The 23,599-nt window shown below is 43.0% G+C and overlaps 1 protein-coding gene across 2 annotated transcripts in view; it reads left to right on the top strand.

Annotated features, from left to right (window-relative positions):
* Positions 1-23,599, top strand: part of LOC124544812 (alpha-tocopherol transfer protein-like) — a 138,763-nt gene that overhangs the window by 77,210 nt on the left and 37,954 nt on the right. For both annotated transcript variants that reach the window (XM_047123502.1, XM_047123503.1), the window contains one exon: positions 22,841-23,064. The gene's annotated coding sequence lies outside the window, so the exon portion shown is untranslated. The remainder of the gene's footprint in view (positions 1-22,840; positions 23,065-23,599) is intronic.

Genomic DNA, 23,599 nt, shown 5'->3' with positions numbered 1-23,599 from the left:
CATTAGCGGCACCACTCCAAACGCGGCCGCTTGTGTTGTGGCTTCAAAGGCTGCTTGCGCTTGGCACCTAGTCCGGCTGTTGATGACACAGATTGTTACAGGGATCTATCACTTGTTCTCGGATAGAAGCAGAAGGGTTTGCGATTTGTGTGCTTCTGGACACAGCAATCCTCTCTTGTGCTGCTCACACGTGATAGACCAGAACACAGACCGCGAGTGTGCCTGTTCTCAAGTTCCCATGAAGTCCACCGTTGGACCACTGTCATATCCGAATGTCCGACAAACCCGGATATTGCACGATTCGACCAGCCAGCGAAATGAAGAAACACAATGGAGCACCTTTCAAACTCTGTCATGTGCTGATAACGCTGCCTGACACTAGTGTACGACATCTTTCTGTCATTTACAGTGATCGCTCAACATCTGACTCTGTTCACCCTCCTTGTATACACTACCAGGCCTTTCAACAACACTAAACACGAACAACACTAATTCACTTTGGTGGCCATTCTACCTGCAGAGAATTGCAACTCCAATCATCTACACAGCCGCCGATGGTGTGCACGTGTGCGAAGTTGGGTTGACATCCGGCTATGTCTTCTGGGTGCTCCACTTTTCTGTCAGTCTCTCTTCTCACTGTATTTACAAAACTGCTACTTATTGACAAAAAAAGATTCAAATGGCTCTGAGCACTATGGGACTTAACTACTTTGGTCATCAGTCCCCTAGAACTTAGAACTACTTAAACCTAACCAACCTAAAGACATCACATACATCCATACCCGAGGCAGGATTCGAACCTGCGACCGTAGCGGTCCGCGGTTCCAGACTGTAGCGCCTAGAACCGCTCGGCCACACCCGCCAGCACATATTGACAACCCCCCCCCCCCCCCCCCCCCCCGCGTTACTTGCGCATTGCTTGTGAGAAACTAACAACGTATTTGCAAAAAATACACTTAAAACACACTGTATTTCCCATCACCTGCTTGTAGTTTACTTTCGGAACTTCAGTATTTTTTTGGTTGTGGTTTTCACTCAATTATTTTTCTGACGACGGTTCTCATACTTCTGAGAAACAAAACAGTGCTATAGTCCAACGAGTTTTGCCCTACATATTCTAATAACGAATCAAAAAGTTTCGTTGCCTCACTGTGTGTGATAACATGTTCTTAGATCGTCTCACCGGCCGGTGTGGCCGAGCGGTTCTAGGCGCTACAGTCCCCTGGAACCGCGCGACCGCTAAGGTTGCAGGTTCGAATCCTGCCTCGGGCATGGGTGTGTATGCTGTCCTTAGGTTAGTTAGGTTTAAGTAGTTCTAAGTTCTAGGGGACTGGTGACCTCAGAAGTTAAGTCCCATAGTGCTCAGAACCATATGAACCATTTTTTTGATCGTCTGGTCTTCGCTCTGCTTTCCCCTGCGGAACGTACTTTATTCATTCTTTTCCTTGGCGTGGGAAACGTTCTAAGTGACATTTTTTCACAAAACACGCTTTGAGTATTATTTTGTTATCAGCACATTGTTGTATGCCCGTAGACCTGATCCCGGGGCCGAACCATGGAGAAAGTGCTTCCAACGTATGTTATTAAATGGTGCGTCGTCTTTGTGCTACACTATGTTTTGCTCTGGACGTCCAAAATTTAAAAGATATTGAGAAGTGGTTTTTGTTGATTACAGTCCTACTAGTTAAAAACGTAAAGTTGCATAAAACTTAGTAGCTCATTATTAATGGAATTAGAGCAAATACTTCCTCCCTGTTAGTTTGTCGAAAACCAACATCTTTTAGAACATGACTGTGCAAAACGCAAACTGATTCTTACAGATAAGAAAACGGCAAGCAGCCCCTGTTAATTATGCTATTTATTTACAGAATTAGCATTGTAACTGGTTTCGAATCGACAGATTAAACTTCAGACGACTCTTGACGTTTGTATTAGATTTGTTGTTGTTGTTTATATAAGGTGTTGGACCAATAACAGTCAACAATTAATTGTAAACACTAAAAAAAAATGGTTCAAATGGCTCTGAGCACTATGGGACTTAACTACTGAGGTCATCAGTCCCCTAGAACTTAGAACTACTTAAACCTAACTAACCTAAGGACATCACACACATCCATGCCCGAGGCAGGATTCGAACCTGCGACCGTAGCGGTCACGCGGTTCCAAACTGACGCGCTTAGAACCGCACGGCCACACCGGCCGGCTGTAAACACTAAAAATGTAATATATAAGAGAGCAGACGTCTGAAGATGAAGCTGTCCGTTCGAAACCGGTTACGGGGCTATTTCTGTAAATAAAAAGCATTATTAAGAGTGACTGGCTGCTATTTTCGTCATTGCAAGAATGAACTTGTGAAAACTTTCTTATTAGCGCTTAGAAGTCAATGTCTTTCTGCGGGTTTAGAACGTTCTTAATAAAGTATTCATTTTCTGATTTGTCTCATTATTTCTTGCGCTGATACAGTGAGCGGCATAACTCTGTAGTATCAGAATACTTTCTCAGTTTTTTGGATACAAATCAGTTATGTACAAACAGAGATACTTTTTTCCCATTCTCTTCGCAAATGTCACGTTTGGCACTTGGAACCTTTTCATTTCCATTCGTCATCTAACCACTCACAGGTTTCTTCATCTAAGTCTTCACAACCAAAAATCTGTATTCTAATCTAAAATATTCGCTCTAATTACAACTCAGTACTTCCGGCTTGGATATTTATTTTCTTTCTTATTAATTTCAGCGAACTAAAGAATGATAATACGCATACCGGATCCGGATAATCCAGTGATCTGGGGAACCAACCATTCAGCAGTCACATACTCTCTGTCGGCGCTAGAGTGGATGAAACGTGGTTAGCTAAGGATGTTGCTCCCTGAGACAAAAAGCCATTCACTCTATAAACACTCTGCTAACATGCTGTAGAGCTAAGTGCTGAAGAAACATTCGATAGCCGCTCTGGAATTAGAAGTTCGAATGTTGAGCACTCGTTCCTGCAGAGTGAAGCTGTGATGGTTTTGGTACTAGATACGGACCGGAGACAGTAGATTTTTCAGCCAGTTGTCTTCGAAGGCTGATCTGGAATTTTCTGGGTAGAATTAGATTCAAAAATAGCTCTAATCGTTCGTGCAGGTGCAACGGTTTATTGACTATTTCTCGAGTGAAAGCGACGATGATGATCCTTATTTAACATTTCAGTGCCAACAGTACCGTAGTTGCGGAGACGGATTCAGGTAAACCAGTGAGCCAGAATACAATTTTTTTCTGTAAACGTTTTTAGGACAAGGACCTGACGTTCATGTCGAAACCCAGTTAAGAAGATACGATCTTGTGAAGCGGTTTCATTCGATACTAATGAAAGACTCACAGCTGAGATCTAAGGAGGATCTTTCACAGAAGCGTCAGTTAAAACTTCACGACGTTCGCGATGGTAATATAGAGATCCTTTCAAGTAATAATACACACATCAAAAAAGTTTTGCCTCATCTCGGTTCTGAGAGTTGCGGGACCTGCACAGAAAATTGGAATAGAGATCAACATAAACATCATTTCCGCCATTTTTATTGCTCATGAAAATCTCTCGTTGCATGTTGTACCACCATACACCGAGACCTTCAGAGGTGGTGGTCCAGTTTGTTGTACATACCGGTACATGTAATACCCAATACGACGTCTTCTTGCATTGATGCATGCCTGTATTCGTCATGGCATACTATCAAAATGGTTCAAATGGCTCTGAGCACTATGGGACTTAACTTCTGAGGTCATCAGTACCATAGAACTTAGAACTACTTAAACCTAACTAACCTAAGGGCATCACACACATCCATGCCCGAGGCAGGATCCGAACCTACGACCGTAGCGATCGCGCGGTTCCGCATCGCATACTACCCACAAGTTAATCAAGGTACTGTTGGTCCAGATTGTCCCACTCCTCAACGGTGATTCGGCGTAGATTCCTCAGATTGGTGGGTCACATCGTCCATAAAAAGCCCTTTTCAATCTATCCCAGACATGTTCGACAGGGTTCATGTCTGGAGAACATGCTGGCCACTCTAGTCGAGCGGTTATCCTGAAGGAAGTCAGTCACAAGATGTGCACGATGGGAGCGCGAATTGTCGTCCATGAAAAAGAATGGGTCGCCAGTATGCTGCCGATATGGTTGCACTGTCGGTCTGAGGATGGCAATCACGTATCATACAGCCGTTACGGCTCTTCCATGACCACCAGCGGCGTACATCGGCCTCACATAATGCCATGCCAAAACAGCAGGGAGCCTCCACCTTCCTGCACCCGCTGGACGGTGTGTCTAAGGCGTTCAGCCTGACGGAGTTGTCTCCAAACACGTCTCCGACGACTGTCTGGTTGAAGGCATATGCAACGCTCATCGGTGAAGAGAACGTGATGCCAATCCTGAGCGGTCCATTCGCCATGCTGTTGGGTCCATCTGTACCGCGCAGCATGGTGTCGTGGTTGGAAAGATGGACCCCGCCATTGACGTCGGAGTGAAGTTGCGCATCATGCAGCCTATTACGCACAGATTGAGTCGTAACACGACGTCCTGTGGCTGCATGAAAAGCATTGTTCAACGTGGTGGCGTTGCTGTCAGGGTTCCTCCGAGCCATAATCCGTAGGTAGCGGTTATCCACTGTAGTAGTTGCCCTTGGGCGGCCTGAGCGAGGCATGTCGTCGACAGTTCCTCTCTCTGTATCTCCTCCATGACCGAATAACATCTCTTTGGTTCACTCCGAGACGCCTGGACACTTCCCTTGTTGAAAGCCCTCCCTGGCACAAAGTAACAATGCGGATGCGATCGAACCGCGGTATTACCCGTCTAGGCGTGGTTGAACGACAGACAGCACGAGCCGTGTACCTTCTCCCTGGTGGAATGATGGAACTGATCGGCTGTCGGCCCTCCTCCGTCTAATGGGAGCTGCTCATGCATGGTTGTTTACATCTTTGCCGGGTTTAGTGATTTCTCTGAACAGTCAAAGGGACTGTGTCTGTGATACAATATCCACAGTCAACGTCTGCCTTCAGGAGTTCTGGGAACCAGGGTGATGCAAAACTTTTTGTTTTGTTTTGTGTAGAATGTTATTCTGTTGATCCAGGTGGCCGCCATGGTAGCTCAGCGTGTCCGATCAGAGGGTTATCAGCTCCCTGTAATAAAAAAAAAAGCTTAGTTAATGGATCAACGATGAACTTGAACGAGTGTCATTGAACGTCCGCCTCGATGAAACGCAACGAGCAATAACTAACACAATGAGGTAAAAAATGGGATAGCGTCTTTCATTAGTAATGAAAAACGTCATCGGTTCCGGGTTGGAAATCCGCCATCGCTTATAATTTGATTAATAATCGGCATTGGCGGCCGAAGATTTCCGGCATAAGAAGTCTCCCTTATTCTGCCAACGGCCTTGTCAAAGGGGGCTGAGGAGCGGACAGAGGTTCAGTGGACTCTCTTGTCCTTGGAGTGGGATACTGCCCCTAAAGGCGGAAGTATCAACAATTATCAAGGCATGAGAATGCAGAAGGTAGTGGGAACCACTACATTAATGACACATAACGTGTATCCACAGAACATGTGGCCTGTAATTGAAAAAGTGTCATGATGGTCTCCCCATTAGCAAAAGATTCCGAAACTGTCCCCCATTCGGAACTCCGGGAGGGGACTGCCAAGGTGGAAGTGACCACCAGGAAAAGCGTGAATAACCAGCAAAAGGATGACGTTCTACGAGTCGGGGCATAGGATGTCAGAAGCTTGAACATGGTAGGGAAGCTAGCATATCAGAAAATGGAACAGCATAGGCTCAGTCTAGATATAGTGGGGGTCAGTGAAGCAAAATGGAAATAAGGCAATGATTTCTGGTCAGATGAGTGTATCAACAGCAGTGGAAAATTGTATAACGGGAGTAGGATTCGTTATGAATAGGAGGGTAGGACAGAGTGTGAGTTACTGTGAACAGTTCAGTGACAGGGTTGTTCTTATCAGAATCGACAGCAAACCAACACCGACAACGATAGTTCAGGTATACATGCCGACTCGCAAGGTGAAGATGAAGAGATAGAGGAAGTATATGAAGATACTGAAGGAGTAATACAGTATGTAAAGGGAGATGAAAATCTAATTGTTATAAAGGACTGGAGTGCAGTTGTAGTGAAGGAGCAGGAGAAGTGGTTACAGGAGAATTTGGGCTTGGAACAAGGAAGGAGAGAGGAGAAAGATTAATTGAGTTCTGTAATAAATTTCAGCTAGTAATAGCAAATACTCCGTTCAAGAACCACAAAGGGAGGAGGTATACTTGGGAAACGCCGGGTGATACGAGAAGATTTCAGTTGGATTACTCCATAGTCAGACAAAGATTCGAAATCAGGTACTGGATTGTAAGGTGTATGAAGGAATAGCTCAGCAGGCAGTACAGTTGAAGAGGAGTGGACATCTCCAGAAAGGGCAATGACGGAAGTTGGAAAGAAAAATATAGGTACAAAGAAAGTAACTGCGACAAACCATGGGTAAAAGAAGAAATATTCAGCTGATCGATGACAGAAGGACATACAAAAATGCTCAGGGACATTCAGGAATACAGAAGTACAAATCGCTGAGGAATGAAATAAATAGGAAGTGCAGGGAAGCTAAGACGAAATGGTTGCAAGAAAAATGTGAAGAAATTGAAAAAGAAATGACTGTCGGAAGGACTGGCTCAGCTTAAAGGAAAGTCAAAAGAACCTTCGGTGAAACCAAAAGCATGAATGGTAACATAAAAGATCGTAACGGGAGTTCCACTGCTAAATGGTTCAGGAGTGGGATTAAAATTCAAGGTGAAAAGATATCAATGATACGATTCGCTGATGACATTTCTATCCTTAGAGAAAGTGAAGAGGAGTTACATGATCTGCTGAACGGAATGGACAGTCTAATGAGTACAGAATAATATGGACTGAGAGAAAATCGAAGAAAGACGAAAGTAATTAGAAGTAGCAGAAATGGGAACAGGAATCAACTTAACGTCAGGATTGATGGTCACCAAGTAGATAAAGTTAAGGAATTCTGCTACCTAGGCAGCAAAATAACCAGTGATAGACAGAGCAAGGGGGCATCAAAAGCGGACTACCACTGGCAAAAAGGGCATTCCTGGCCAAGAGAAGTCTACTACTATCAAACTTAGACCTTAATGTGAGGTAGAAATTTCTGAGAATGAACGTTTGAAGCACGGCATTGTATGGTAGTGAAACATGGACTGTGGGAAAATCGTAACAGAAGAGAATCGAACCATTTGAGATGTGGTGCTACAGACAAATGATGAAAATAGATGGACTGATAAGGTAAGGAATGAGGAGGTTCTGCGCAGGATCGGAGATGAAAAAAATCCGTGGAAAACACTGACAAGGAGAATGGATAGGATCATAGGACCACTGCTAAGACACCAGGGAACGACTTCAGTGGTACTAGAGAGAGCTGTAGAGGGCTAAAACTGTAGAGGAAGACAGAGATTGGAATACATCCAGCAAATAATTGAGGAAGTAGGTAGCAAGTGCCACTCTGAGATGAAGAAGTTGGCACAGGAGAGGAATTCGTGGCGGGCCGCATCAAAACAGTCAGAAGGCTGATGACTCAAAGAAAGAAAGAAAGTTTACACCGGTGGCGCATACAGCACGTCCCGCGCAGTCGCCACAAATGACCTCCTCTTACTTATGACCTTTACGCCGTAATGGTAGGTTCATGAATCTTGGGCGGAAGGTCAAGACAGGTGCGGCGAAAACGGACTCAATAGAAGGTACATCCTTGGCTTATGTGGCTTGTGTTTCTAAACTGTCGTGTCTTCCAGGTATGAAATACAAACACAGTTGAGACATTTACATAGCTTATGTTCGCCGGCGTGGTTATTTGCCGCATGCACACGACTGTGTTGTGCAAAAAGGCAACCAACAGAAAAATCTCTCTGCGAAATTCTGAAGGAAATGAAATGCTCTAGGATTTCTTATAACATTGGTTTATAGGGACAAATAAAGTCATTTTATTTCTATAAACAAATCGTTTCTTCGTAGCCAAGTAGGAAGTATAAAATGACTGAATTTCATTAATTCGTGGTGATACGTTCATGCAGCTGCTATTCTCACAAGCAATTTATTGCAATTTCTCGTAGTTTCTTTGAAAATAATTTCCAGGCATATTCCCTCACTCGTATCTAGTATATAAAAAAAAAATTGGCCAGGTACGAGTAGGACTCGCGTATTGAGGATTCAGTACAAATATAATTACGTATACAGACTTCATCCATTCCAGGAATCGAGAATCTCAACGATTTTTACTTGTTATCGCCATTGATACTGGCAAGATACCGGTCCCACGGATTCCAACACTCGAGAATATGACGACGGATAACAAATGCCAAAAGAAATATTTTTCTTTGTGATATAGTTGTAGATTCATAATGTTCTGACTTTGTCCTGAATTTGTACTGTGGAACGTTGCTCCTTGCCAAATTTCATGCTTCTAAGTCAACGGAAAATACCCTATAGGTTTTGATGAGGTAGTTCTCGAATATTAAAATACGTGATATAAAAAGCGTATCTTTAGACTACATTGACTTAGCAGCTAACGTTTATTACATCGCCAAGGAATCATAGACCTTAGTATGTGACATAAAGTTCAACTTAATACGTATACTCACTCCTGAGAAAAAGTGATCTTAAGCGGACGGGTAGAAAGACAGTCTGATTACAAATGACAAAAAATTTCTTTCGTTTGTTATACCTGAAAACTGACCATTTCAGATTATTTTCCTTTTGTTTGCTATGAAATCTTGCTTCTTGCCAAGTTTCACGATTCTAAGTCAACAGGACGTACCGTATAGGTTTCGATGAGTTAGACTGCGAATATCAAAATATGTGACATGTATGGCCGTCTCTCTTGATTACACTGTCATAGAAGCAAAAATTTTTTACACCAACATTTTTCAGGGTGCACTGAGCCTCTTGATGCCAATTGAGGAGCTACTCGACCGAACAGTAGTGGCTTCGGTCAAGAATACCATCATATCGACCGGGAGAGCGGTGTGCTGACCCCAACAGGATAACACTTGCTCATGTACCGCTCTTGTAACCCAAAATGTTCTATAGAGTCTCGACATGTTGCCTTGGCCTGCCCGATCACCAGATCTGTCTCCAGTCGAGTGCATAAGGGACATCATCGAACCACAACTCCCCCGTCATCCATAAACAACATTAACCATCCCTGTATTGTCTGGCCAAGTGTACGGACATGGAACTCCATCCCACAAACTGACTCCGTGCACCTATACAGCACAATTCATGCATGTTTGCATGCTTACATTTAACACTCTAGCGGTTACACCGGTTACGCATGTATCAGCATTGCTCATCGCCAATGGCTTTTCTCGCGCTCACGTTAACCTGTGATCTTGCGATGTTCATCACTTAAATACGCTACATAGACAAATATGTTCCCAAAATTTCATTACTCTACGTCAATTATTTTTTGTTATTGCGCTTTTTCGTATATCGTTTGCCCCCGCTTTGTATATGTTTACCTACTTGGAAAGAAAGAACGCACTGCAGTACATGCCGTGGACAGCCGGTATTCTTAAAAATTTTGAACTAAGTAGGAATAATGAAAAACGTACTGCTAGCTAGAGCTCTCACCTGCAGGAAAGTTTCTGTCAGCTGTTGTCGCCAAGCAGACTGAACATCTCCCGGGGACATCAGAGAGCGGGCTCCCATTAAAACACAAACGACGCAAATTAACGGCAGCCAACACGTGCGGGCATCTCGGAGGAAAACCGGAGATAAACAGGCAAACCGCAGCCAGTACTGACCATTGAGGAGTTTCGTTTCGCCAGAAAGCTACCTAGCACCGGTAGAAGTGGATTCATGTTCTCAGAGAATCTATGACAGGATCGGCTCCCAGTGTGAAAATTTCAAGCCCACACCCCCTCTCCTCCTCCGTCCTTGCATTTTCAGACGTAGTCAGCAATTTTCATGAGGTCATTCGACCGTGACGTCTTATTTTCACATACCAAACTTACTCACACGTCTCTGTGACATGAATACGTCTCTGAGATCAGAGCCATGTATGGGCCATTACCCACTGAAACAGAAGTTAAACTTTAATGGTGCATATTTTACTTATTCTTTATTTATTTATTACAAAGTGTTGTCAGTGATATTACTTTATACATTACGAGGGCCTACTGAAAAGTAATGTCTCCGAAATTTTTATGTAAATACTGTCGAAGCTTTTTAAATACACTACTGGCCATTAAAATTGCTACACCACGAAGATGACGTGCTACAGTCGCGAAATTTAACCGACAGGAAGAAGATGCTGTGATATGCAAATGATTAGCTTTTCAGAGCATTCACACAAGGTTGGCGCCGGTGTCGACACCTACAACGTGCTGACATGAGGAAAGTTTCCAATCAATTTCTCATACACAAACAGCAGTTGACCGGCGTTGCCTGGTGAAACGTTCTTGTGATGCCTCGTATAAGGAGGAGAAATGCCTACCATCACATTTCCGACTTTGATAAAGGTCGGATTGTAGCCTATCGCGATTGCGGTTTATCGTGTGCCATTGGTTACACGTCTCGGTCACCTCTTATTCGCATTGACGGTACTTTCAACAGTGGACGTTACATTTCAGATGTGTTATAACCCGTGGCTCTACCCTTCATTCGATCCCTGTGAAACCCTACATTTCAGCAGAATAATGCACGACCGCATGTTGCAGGTCCTGTACGGGCCTTTCTGGATACAGAGAATGTTCGACTGCTGACATGGCAAGCACATTCTCCAGATCTCTCACCAATTGAAAACGTCTGGTCAATGGTGGCCGAGCAACTGGCTCGTCACAATACGCCAGCCACTACTCTTGATGAACTGTTGTATCGTGTTGAAGCTGCATGGGCAGCTGTACTTGTACACCTTATCCAAGCTCTGTTTGACTCAATGCCCAGGCGTATCAAGGCCGTTATTACGGCCAGAGGTGGTTGTTCAGGGTACTGATTTCTCAGGATCTATGCACCCAAATTGGGTGAAAATGTAGTCACATGTCAGTTCTAGTGTAATATATTTGTCCAATGAATACCCGTTTATCATCTGCATTTCTTCTTGGTGTAGCAATTAATGGCTAGTAGTGTACTTTCGGTGAGTTTGCGAATGTCCGTAGAGAAACGACACCTCATTTTTCGCCAAGAGCTGAAACCAGACAGGGTAGTGATGTTGTACGCTAGTGTCTGGAGCGAAGTCGATGTCCTCAGTCATCCCAGAGGTGTTCCATTGGATTCAGGTCGCCACCGCGTGTAGGCCAGTCCATTTCGGGAACGGTATTGCCCACATCCACTGCCTCGTGGATGCTGCTTCTCTGACACGGTGCATCGTCACGTTGATACCAACAATCATCGTCTCCGAACTATTGTTCTACTGTACACAATGCCCAGCGCTGTAAAATGTGTTCATGCACCCCCGCATTTAGCGTCTTCTTACTCTGAATATTGGGGGCACGTCTCAACAACGAGAAACACCCTTATACCGTAACACCACCTCGTCTGTACTTCACTGTTGGCACTACACATGACGGCAGGTAACGTCCTCCAGGCATTCGACAAACTCAGACCCTCCATCGGATTGCCGGGTTCATCACTCCAAATCACTCTTCTCCAACCATACAATATCGAATGGCGTCGCACTTTACACCAGCTCAAGCGTCACTTGTCAGTAACTGCAAAATGTGTGGCTTATAAGAGGCTGTGCGACCATTGTAACCCACTCTCCGTAACTCCCTATGCACAGTCATTGTGCTATCTTCACTGCGCGTAGCACAGAGTGGCTTTTTCCTCTGTGTTCATGCGATATTTTACTTCCGCCCCCCCCCCCCCCCCCCCCCAATGCTCGACTGTCTCTGTCGGTCGTTAGTTGACGTCTGGCTGGCGTTAGTTTAACTCCGGATTTTTTCTTCGCGTTTCCACTTCACAGTTACGTCACCAACATTCGACTTGGGCAGCATTAGAAGGGTAGAAATGTCGTTGATGAATTTGTTATCCAGGTGACTCCAGTAATCAGTCCGTGTTCGAAGTCACCGAGTTATCCTGAACGATCCGCTCTGCCTTACTGTTTTTCTCCTGCCAGTACACTATCCCCAGCCTCCTTTCTTACTACTGCGACTGCCTATCGTAACATCTAGTGGTCAATTCCGCATTACGTAGGGGCAGCCGTCTATTTTTGATTAGACAATATACATCCTTGATGTACAGTTAGAAGCGCAACGTTTCTCCAGCAGAAGGTCTATATTCAGGCCGACCTTGCTTTACACACTGTGCGTCGTAAATTTAGCTGTGGAAAGTGGCTCCTACATGGGAACCGTTCCCACCAGACCAGCGCTGTGTAAAGAACTGTGTGCGTAACAATTCCTACGCTCCGACGAGCAATTAACGGGAGGTATAGTTGATCTACGCCGGTAGTGACTCCCAGGAGTCAAAGGAAAGTTTGTGTTTAAGGTATCGTCGATTTGATGGTCATCGTAGATGAAAGAGCTTATTTGGCCAAAGATAGAGGAAGAGATCGACCATGAAATCATCTTCCCGATGTGGGACCCTAATAGACTAATCCGAACTTCTTCGCCTTTGTGAACTACACAAACCTAAAGGCAAAGTTCGCAAAACAACCTTACCTTCAATTTCCAGATAAACGTATAAAGCAATTAGTTGTATGGTTTTACACACCACACACACACACACACACACACACACACACACACACACACACACACACACACACACACCAGTATATTAATTGTGGCAAAGGGATTGGACAAAATTATACATATATACAACGCGAGAAATGCATGCTTGAACGAAAGTCCAGATACCAGCCACGCCAGCAGGTTGCGCTGTTGTATTTGACCATGAATAGCACCTACTCAATGTCCTCAGTATGTTTCAAGTGTCATTCGAGCTTAGAACAGTGTTCTGTGTAACGGTAAATGAGTTATATCGGAGCTAAGTGACTTCGAAAATTAATTAGTGGTGCTCGCATGGTGGGTGGTTCCGTAACCAAGGGTGCCGAAGTGTTTTCCGTTTCAGGAGGCGCCATGTCTAGACTAACTTAGCCCCACGGCTTCTCTGTTGTAGTCTGTACCGTGTGTGCAGATTTTCTTGTTCGTTGACGTCTCCACGCCCTAATATACGATTTCTATACACGTAACAAACGCTCATTCGTTAAGGCGCTCCTGTTCTCTCTGAGACCGGAAAACAACTTTACTGATCACAGAGGACCATTCACTACCGACTTCACACACGCAACGGTATTGATACCTCATCCCCACCTCTTAGAGGTTCCGTGACTCCCGGCCGAGATGGCTACCAGCTGATTCTTGAATTCGCGAACTACAAAATCGCTCTACGAAATTATTTAAACATCCACACCTTTCAGACAACCAGCCCCCAGATCACGAAAGCGGGCATTTGCCACACTAGAGGCCACGCAAGCTACGGTGTTCGGTGCGCAGTGACCAGTTTTCGTACAAAGCGCTGCGCTTAGTTCATTCATTTGTTCGGAAGGGGAGGGATCGCCAATGCCCGCTTTCGGCCGCTTAGCGATGCACTGCGATGCCAGCATCGAGGCGCACGCCATGAAATCTTTCTCAAACGATTTTACAGAAACTATTCGATAAAAAAAAAAACATTTTTGCGTTACGTACAGCTTTATATGTCAGCTTAATGATGACCTTCCTATGATTTTGTTAATGGTCATAGTTCTTATGATGTTTACATTTGAGTAATACAGTGCCCAAAATTCGCAAAAGTGTGCAGTGAAAAATGGAGCTACCTGTGATTTTGCGTTTGGTGCATGTTACGTGATACACTACTGGTCATTAAAATTGCTACACCACGAAGATGACGTGCTACAAACGCGAAATTTAACCGACAGGAAGAAGATGCTATGATATGCAAATGATTAGCTTTTCAGAGCATTCACACAAGGTTGGCGCCGGTGGCGACACCTACAACGTGCTGACATGAGGAAAGTTTCCAACCGATTTCTCATACACAAACAGCAGTTGACCGGCGTTGCCTCGTGAAACGTTGTTGTGATACCTCGTATAAGGAGGAGAAATGCCTACCATCACGTTTCCGACTTTGATAAAGGTCGGATTGTAGGCTATCGCGATTGCGGTTTATCTAATAGCGACACAGCTGCTCGCGTTGGTCGAGATCCAATGACTGTTAGCAGAAAATGGAATCGGTGGGTTCAGGAGGGTAATACGGAACGCCGTGATGGATCCCAACGGCCTCGTATCACTAGCAGTCGAGATGACAGGCATCTTATCTGCATGGCTGTAACGGATCGTGCAGCCACGTGTCGATCTCTGAGTCAACAGATGGAGACGTTTGCAAGACAACAACTATCCGCACGAACAGTTCGACGACGTTTGCAGCAGGATGGACTATCACCTCAGAGGCCATGGCTACGGTTACCCTTGACGATGCATCACAGACAGTACCGCCTGCGATGGTGTACTCAACGACGTACCTGGGTGCACGAATCGCAAAACGTCATTTTTTCGGATGAATCCGGGTTCTGTTTACAGCATCATGATGGTCGCATCCGTGTTTGGCGACATCGCGGTGAACGCACATTGGAAGCGTGTATTCGTCATCGCCATACTGGCGTATCACTCGGCGTGATGGTATGGGGTGCCATTCGTTAAACGTCTCGGTCACCTCTTGTTCGTATTGACGACACTTTGAACAGTGGACGTTGCATTTAAGATGTGTTACGACCCGTGGCTCTACCCTTCATTCGATCCCAGCGAAATCCCACATTTCAGCAGGGTAATAGACGACCGCATTTTGCAGGTCCTGTACGGGCCATTCTGGATACAGAAAATGTTCGACTGCTGCCCTGGCCAGCACATTCTCCAGATCTCTCACCGATTGAAAACGTTTGGTCAGTGGTGGCCGAGCAACTGGCTCGTCACAATACGCCAGCCACTACTCTTGATGAACTGTGGTATCGTGTTGAAGCTACACGGGCAGCTGTACCTGTACAGGCCATCCAAGCTCTGTTTGACTCAATGCCCAGGCGTATCAAGGCCGCTATTACGGCCAGAGGTGATTGTTCTGGGTACTGATTTCTCAGGATCTATGCACCCAAACTGCGTGAAAAGTAATCACATTCACTTCTAGTAGAATACATTTGTTTAATGAATACCCGTTTATCATCTGGATTTCTTCTTGGTGTAGCAATTTTAATGGCCAGTAGTGTATGTTGGTGCGTATGCAATTTAGCTAACATACTGAATTTTTCTTTAGACTTGGGTTGAGGTCTCTATATGTCACCGACACTGAGAAAGTTGATCTTAAGTAGCTGACACGCTTGCAAACGCGAGCAACCAGCTATAAATCTCTAATGAAATATTCATAACATACCTCCTATTTTATAAACATCTTGACATATCAAAATGATATTTTTGCAAATGATAGCACGCAAAGAGGAGAGATTTATTCCAAATGGTTATTGTGAAAAACTTCATTATCTACCATGTCATTCCACTAACTACGGACATTTTCGAGACTAGAATGTAATTTTTAAGGATCATTGGTAGCTGGTGAAATGAGAAAGGCTTTGGGTCTTCGAACATCAGAAGTGAAGATATTACACGTTTATTTTTGTACAAGGGTGTGCTTTTTTTATAAGCTATTGACCTTACTTTTTCTCAGGTCCTCACTTAATAAACCAGTTTCAGAATTCTCCTGCAGTTGTGTCTGCACAACATGCTACTGTGGTCACATTGTGTAAACTCCACTGTGTTTTTGGCAAAAGAAGCAAATTTTAAAATGACAACAAGAGAAATTTAGGTTTTACTCAAAAATCGCCACTAATGACGCTTATCTAAAAGTTACAAATGATTAACAAGCCAGGCGAAAATAAAATGTTGCTTTTGCTGCATTTTCAGGGCAATTCTTTTCAGATACTAATCAAAGAAGGGGTGACAGTAGATATTTTTGAATATTTACAAAAAATGTGAGCGTAGACTTTAATTTAGAACTGCACTTCGCCTTCAGGGCTCGGTATTTCCCCTACAGCGTCGGCCCACAACCCCCACCACTAACACACTCACCTCGCATGCCCTGCAGATTGCACATTTATCGGCCGCATTATTCTGCGTGTACTCTACTTGCTGCTTCCTGCCAACCCTCTGATAAGTTTCTTGTCCAGAAAGTGTCAGAAAACACTGACCTCTCTGTGGAAATCAGTTGCATTTAAACACAGCACAGTCGGTCCAGAGCGCACACCTTTAGCTGGATTAAAAGAAGGGCACCCGTTTTCTCCGTCCCTCTCCCCCGGAAGCTGAAAACCAGGGATGACGTTCACAATAGCGACCACTTCTAGCCAAAGCGCGGAACTTGGAAGTGATATGTTACAACTCTAGATGAAATATGGTGCCATCATTACAAACTGAAGCCCAAACTGCAGTCAAAATATTGTGCTGCCCATGATGATGACAGTGTACCAATTTTTTTTTTTTTTTTTTTTTTTTTTTTTTTTTTTTTTTTTTTTTTTTTTTTTTTTTTTTTGAGGATTCTCATCGGCCGCTGCTACGACAGAATCGCGCTAATTGTGAAAACAACTTCTCGTCGACCCTGTTCCCCAGATTTTGTTTCTGCGCTTTTTCGCCTATCAAAAGAATTTGTATGGATCAAATTGGTCGTCGAATCAACGAACTATCTTGAAACTTGTTCTTTTGTGCTCTTATTGTAATCTAGGCAGTGTCATTGCCGTACACCTATACAAGAACCAGATTACCCAGAAAATTATAGGGCGCCGACTTTACCACGTCGGTTCCAAACGAAAGTGAAATTTTGGTTATCAGTGCTACAAACGAGTATTGTGGGTAGTTAGAAATATATTATTTTCTTCAGTAAATAAAATATTTGCAGTCTCACATGATTGAAAGCGTTCTTCTCGGCATCATAGTGAAAATTTTTTGCTACACTATGTTTGTCTTTTGTCAAACTTATCACTGCACATCCACACGCCAGGTACTGTGCGTCATTTACACTGAGGAACTGCGCAATATTTCGGCAGCCTAGTGTGACGTCGCCGTCGCCTTAGTCTAAAACCACCGGACGTCCTTCCTGACAGATCTATTACGCAACGCACCCACATTCCACTTGCGCAAAGTGCCTAGCGCCGAGATGAAAATGTGCGACTCATTGTCAAGTGCCGACCAGTTCTGAATGCTTAGCGCTCGGGAAAATTCCGTTGGCTGTGTCTCTGGCATTGTAGAACGAGACATTCCCGGCCTTTCAATGCTCTACTCTTTTTCGCCAAGCTGCATGTAACGGCGGTATCCACAGACATAGTCACATTGCGAGCCAAGGGCAGTTGCACGGCACAGTAATTGCGAGCCTAATGAAAGCTCTCATCACTGTGGTCTGACTTTTTTTTATTTTTACTTGCTTTATCTTACTGCAAAAATATTACTGTCACTGGAAAAGTTTGAAAGCTGTTCGATTGTTTCTTGTGTTGATTCCTTGAGTTTAGAAAAATATATGAGATGTTTAGGATGGCATTGCATAAATTCCCGCACTGTCGTTTAGCGAAAAAAAAAGCTAACGAAGTATCGGAGCAGACTTTTGACTGGTTGCAGGGCTTCCTTGGAGAAAGAACTCAACATGTGTTTCTTAACGGAACAAAACCGACGGATGCAAAGGTGATTTCAGGAAAACACAAAGTGAATGAGAGACCATTACTGACTGGAATATTAATCATCTAGTGGATAACGCTGGAGGCTCTTAGACAATTCGCAGACCTTGCTGTTGTCTATAGGCAGTTTACAACGCCAGAAGACTGGGTGCAATACTTAGTAAACACAGCTGCCATCCCTCATTACATGCTGCTTCAGTTGTATGCCATAGTTAACGAATCGGAGTGACTGGCGAGAGGTGGCGTGATTAGTCCTTCGGCAAACGATGACAATATGCTTTCACCGGGTGAGAGTGCTCGAGATCGTGCTAGCCGGGGCAAAAGTCGTGCACGCTCCGTATCCAGGTATCCAGGTAGTTCACGACAGCACTAGCAACATGCCTCATCTTGTTGATAAATACGTCACGGAGACCTGGAAGACGGAGTACAGCAATACCCGTCAGAAATGTAACGGCTCCTGCCCAACTAACCAGCTACGTGAGCCAATGGGGATAGAAACTGTGTATCCAATAGTACCGACAACGTCCCAGCTGTTGAGTTTGAATGACAATCACGAATACGATCTGGCAACGTTAGTTCACATGCAGATACGTCCATTATGGGGCTGTACATAGAAAATGGAGTCGTTTGGTGCAGTGTTGTCGTTCGGCGCTCAGTTGTTGGCGCGTCTCTCTGCTGCAGCGTGAGTGGAAACCACAGCAATGGTCTCCGTATTGACGATCCTCTGTCCTCCAGACGTCGTCGCACTGCCCATGACGAGACTTGCTTGTAAACAAACCCGCTTCCTGGCTCAAGTTAGGAAACGTGGCTTTAGAATGTTGCACGGCACAGCTAACAATATATCTATCCTTTCAGGCTCTAGTCATGTGGGACCGTTGAGACCCAGCATGGCGATGAGTATGGCTCTCCTGAACCCATTAGTCCCACAGTCAGAGGAATGTAGTAAGGATCCTGACAAATGCAAGCAGCAATATCGCGAAACTATGAACAGGTCGTGACCCTGACACTGTCGATTTGGTAGGCGTTTGTCCACTTTACATGAGGCATAAAACGATCTTCTGGGAAATAGCCAACGTTGAAATGTGATTTGTGAACGAGAAACCTGCTGCATAATCTTTCCTTATACATCGAACGCACAAGTAAACAAATGGTTCAAATGGCTCTAAACACTATGGGACTTAACCTCTGCAGTCATCAGTCCCCTAGACTTAGAACTACTTAAACCTGACTAAACTAAGGACATCACACACATCCATGTCCGAGGCAGGAGTCGAACCTACGACCGCAGCAGCAGCGCAGGTCCGGACTGAAGGGCCTAGAACCGCTCGGCCACAGCGGCCAGCACAAGTAGACACCCGTCTGGATAGCCGTACATGATGGGGTGGTGCGCCGGCCTCGGATCGAATCCTCCCACTGGATTATTGACAAAAATATGTGTGGTGGTCGGCCTGGATGTGGTTATTAGCCAATTTCCCACTCCTACTAGGTGAATACTGGACTGGTAACAGAGTCCCACCTCACTTATACTATTCACGAACATTTCGAAAACTTTCACTCACTTCCACATATTCCGTCTCGGGAGGATGATGTGATGGCAATAGGGATGACATTCGGCCACCCTTTCAAATTACGTGTTAACAACCACGTCGACCTAGCACTGGTACGGAAAGAAGGCACAAGAAAAAGAAGAAGAAAGTGTGAATAAGCAGTAGTGAAATATAAGCTGAACGTTTTTTACACTGCCTCACAAAAGAAAGTGATACACCCAGAAAGGGAGAGGAAATGAAATGAAACTGAAGTGGTTGAGAGGGTTTGTGATGTCATTTCAGTCATCACAATATGAAGTCAAATATACAAAGAACTTGGCAGTAAGAGCTCACTTATCAGTATTATTTTGCATCTCCTGTGGCCTGGCTGCATACACTAATATGGTTGGGAACGGTGTCATACAGTCATTGTATCCTCTCCTGAGGGATGTTGGCCCATTTTCCAAGATATTTCCACTGAGGCAGAGTTGAAATCTGAGCTGGTCCCACACATGTTCTATCAGAAACTAGTCTGTAGATCTTAATGGCCATAAAAGTACCTCAACATCACACAGATTGTTCATGGAGACATGTGCAAAACAATGCTTGCCCTCTTGAAAAATGGGACCACAATACTGCTGCAAGAGAGGTAACAAGCGAAGAAGCAGGACATCCATCACATATAGTTCTGCTGTCAGAATTCCCTCAATCACTATCAACCATGTCCTGTTGTTGAACACAATGGTTTCCCATGCCATGATACCAAAGTAACACCACTGTGCCTCTCCAAGCCATAGGAAGAATGAGACTTTTTCCCAGGTCACTGCCATGCATGCTAATGATGGTCAAGTAGTGTTATGCAGAACTGCGATTCATTGCTTAATACAGTGTGGTGCCATTGATCAGCAGGAAAGCTTCCTGGTTATGGCACCATTTCAAATGCAGTTATTTTTGTTATGGGATTAGCAGTATCCTACATAGGGGATGGTAATTCCCTAGTCCAGCTGCTCCTAGTCCACCAGTGGTGCAAGTAAACACAGGAAGTTGCAGAAAGTTTGTTACTTGTTCTCAGATGGCAGGCACAAGATGTGAAGGAGTTAGAATATGCTTGATATAAAATACAGCAATCATTCCTTGTCGTGGTCAGATGGGGTTGACTGTAACCCTTGACAGTGATCATGCTTCCACACCATTTTACACAAAGGAACACAGGCTTACATTAACATCTAGGGCCAGCCACAGATATAACTCCAGAAGATAGCAAACAATACACCAGACCCTAATAGAAGTCCTATAAGATTTTACATTGGATACATGGCAGAATTAGCACCTTGCCATATTTGTATTTATATGTCTTGCACAGTGAACAGTCACACATGAATTCTGTTTGCTAGGTTGGTGAAAGAGTGGATAAGTCTACACGAAATTACAGACCAAAACCAATATTGCTATGATTCGTTTGTTGCAGGATCCCAGAGCATATTCTAAGTTTCAGCATTAAGAACAGAACTTTCAAAGTGTTAACATGGGCTCAAGTGAAACTACGTATGTGAAACACAGTCAAATACATCTTGCAAATAGTAGAAACAGCTGACCTGAAAAGTGCTGACCACTGCACTACATTATCAATTGTTTATCTTGTTACAGTTATGTCGAGTATTTACTCAAATATGTGATTGGTATGAAAAATGATTGCTTAATGTAGTACAACACAGTCCACTAAATGGAATTGTAAACATTCAGCAGAAATACAGTAGCTTTGAATGTCTCCAAAGAAAATGTAATAGGATTTTGATATTCTCTATGTACATTGAAAATTTTGTTACAAACTGTCATTAGCATTATCTGATTGTTTACTGACTTTTTTCAGGAAACAAAAGTCCCTGGATTGTTGTAAGAAAATTAAAAAGGTCTTCAACAGTCTTTTTTCTACTTTGTATATAAAAAAAATGGTCAGCTCTCTCTTTACAAACAGATAAAAGACCAAAAGTATCTAATTGCTAGACTACTGATAAACTTCAGAAGCCTGTCAAATCTACAGGAGTAATGTTACAAAGTAATATGGGATGGGCAGAACATTTGAAGTCAGTACTCCAGAAGAGAAATTGAAGATTTATATTGGTGCGAGGATTTGTGGAAAATGAAGTGCATCTGTAAAGTAAACCACTTACAATAAAGTATGATATATTACAAGGTATTGCTCAGGCATTTAAAGCTTTGATTGGTTAGGCACAACAGTACACATCAATCAAATACAGACATAACAACTGTTCTAAGTGGTCAGTATAACTCAGATAATAGTGTATGGGAACTTAAAATTGGAACCTCAGGAAGGAAGATAATGTTACTCTGTTGGATAAATTTAGAGAACAAGCATTCAAGAAGAACTTTGTGATAATTCTGTTAACTCCATTTTGTATCCAGCATGGGCATTATGATAGGAATATAAGAAAGATTGGGGTATGCAACAAGACATATAGACAGACATTTATATTTTACTCTGAATGTGAATGTAACAAGACAAAATTACTATTATTGTCATAAGTACACTCCACCAGGCACTGTACAATGGTTGCAGAATGTAAATGTAGCTGTGAAATATAAATTTATTTTTTAATTTAGAAGTGTTTTTCAGTTTTCTGTTATGACATGAAATAGAATGTTGTGTATCCAATTGGAAACGTATAAAAACTCTTCTATCAATATAATTAAAATTGTCTTCTAGTCATAGTAAAAGTGTAATATGAGTTCTGTTAATTTGAGGTAGAACTATCAACACAATATATAAGGTAACATCACAATACGCAATCTCTAATTCACTCAATAAAACTTCCATCAAGCATACTGTGATGGTGCAACTCATTAGTGAGAACACTGGATGTGTCTGAAACTAAATTTCCTGTGATCACCTTCAGTAGTGATTGTTTATAATGTAGTGAATATTGATATATGTAAATCTATTGATGTAACAAAGTTTTTTGTTCAACACATTCACTGAAGTGGTGAATTTTTTTCTTTGCTTTGTACAGTGTCACATAACCAGAAATTATAGCTCTGCCATTTGTCACAAACAGCATCAAAGAATAAATACACATAGATAAACATTCCAAGGTTTTTTTCACTGGTTTCTCCTAGAAGTTATTTGTATCTGCCATATGTAAAAACTGGAAGTATGGGTTAATGTATGTGTTGGTAGTTTATAAGAATATCAGATGATTTCGTGCCATAAATTTAGATTTGTCAAGCACTTGATTTTTTTTGTCACAGTCATTTTTGTGCCAGTTTTGCACCACTGATCAAGGTTACTATGTTTTAGCATGACAAGTATGTTTCATCTAATATGCATTTATGAACAATAAGATCCATAAAATCCTTTATTTTACTTGAACAGATGAGGTATGTGGCCATTTAATAGCAACATATGAAATGTTTTTTAATTTATGTTGTATTACTCTTTTTTCTCAACACTTTCTTCCTTGCTCTATAAAAACTGTTATTTTATACAGACATTACTGATATGCCTTCGTGCAGCATTCATTTGTGTGATGTGTTTTAATTTTGTGTTAATGTATTTTATTGTTTTTCATAGGCTGTGTTTCACAGAGAAGAGCTGAATGGTATGCTAGAAAAATAAATGAAGGAAGTTCTCAACAGGGCTACTGCTTTCAGAAATAAACCACTGAATGCCTTAGTGCCAATCAATTGTTAGAGAGTGCACATTAGCTGTGACACTGATGCAGCATTTATTATTGATGACTTGTGTGCTGTAAACAATAACAGGATTGATAAGACTTCTATGAACATCAGGTACAGGTACCAGCTATATTGTTTGGAACATTGTTCTACATTTTTAATATTGATTCACAAATAAGTTTTCAAGTCCGCCAGACTTCAAGCTTAATAAATACTTTTTTAAGTTCAGTGGGTTATATACAACCCACATTTACTGTCTGCAACAATTTATGTGGCAAAGCTGATGTCACTTTGTCATACTTAAGATTTATGTGCATGTCCATGGAAATATGGCTGTTAGTGCTGTAATTATTATTCAGTGTTAGAGAGTTCACAGCTGTATGTAATGAAGTCCATATGAATTGTGATATATTAGTTGGGATTATAGCTGAATGTATCAACTTCTGGATATGAGCTCTGTAGCTTGATTTCTTAATTTCTTGTGTACCTCATAGTAACTGACAGTGCAATATGTCTGGTGTTTTCCCAACTACACTGCAAAACTGTGAACTGCAGTAGCTAAATTGCATACAGAAATCATAAGTTATGGAGCTCAACCCTCAGTCAGTCCTGGTAGTATATTCTGTCATGTATTGCTTCCTTCACCTATGGCAAT

This window comes from Schistocerca americana, chromosome 8 (genome assembly GCF_021461395.2).
Source record: "Schistocerca americana isolate TAMUIC-IGC-003095 chromosome 8, iqSchAmer2.1, whole genome shotgun sequence".
Lineage (NCBI taxonomy): Eukaryota > Metazoa > Arthropoda > Insecta > Orthoptera > Acrididae > Schistocerca > Schistocerca americana.
The sequence above is the reverse complement of the archived record's forward strand: the minus strand, read 5'-3'. Positions and strand labels throughout refer to the sequence as shown.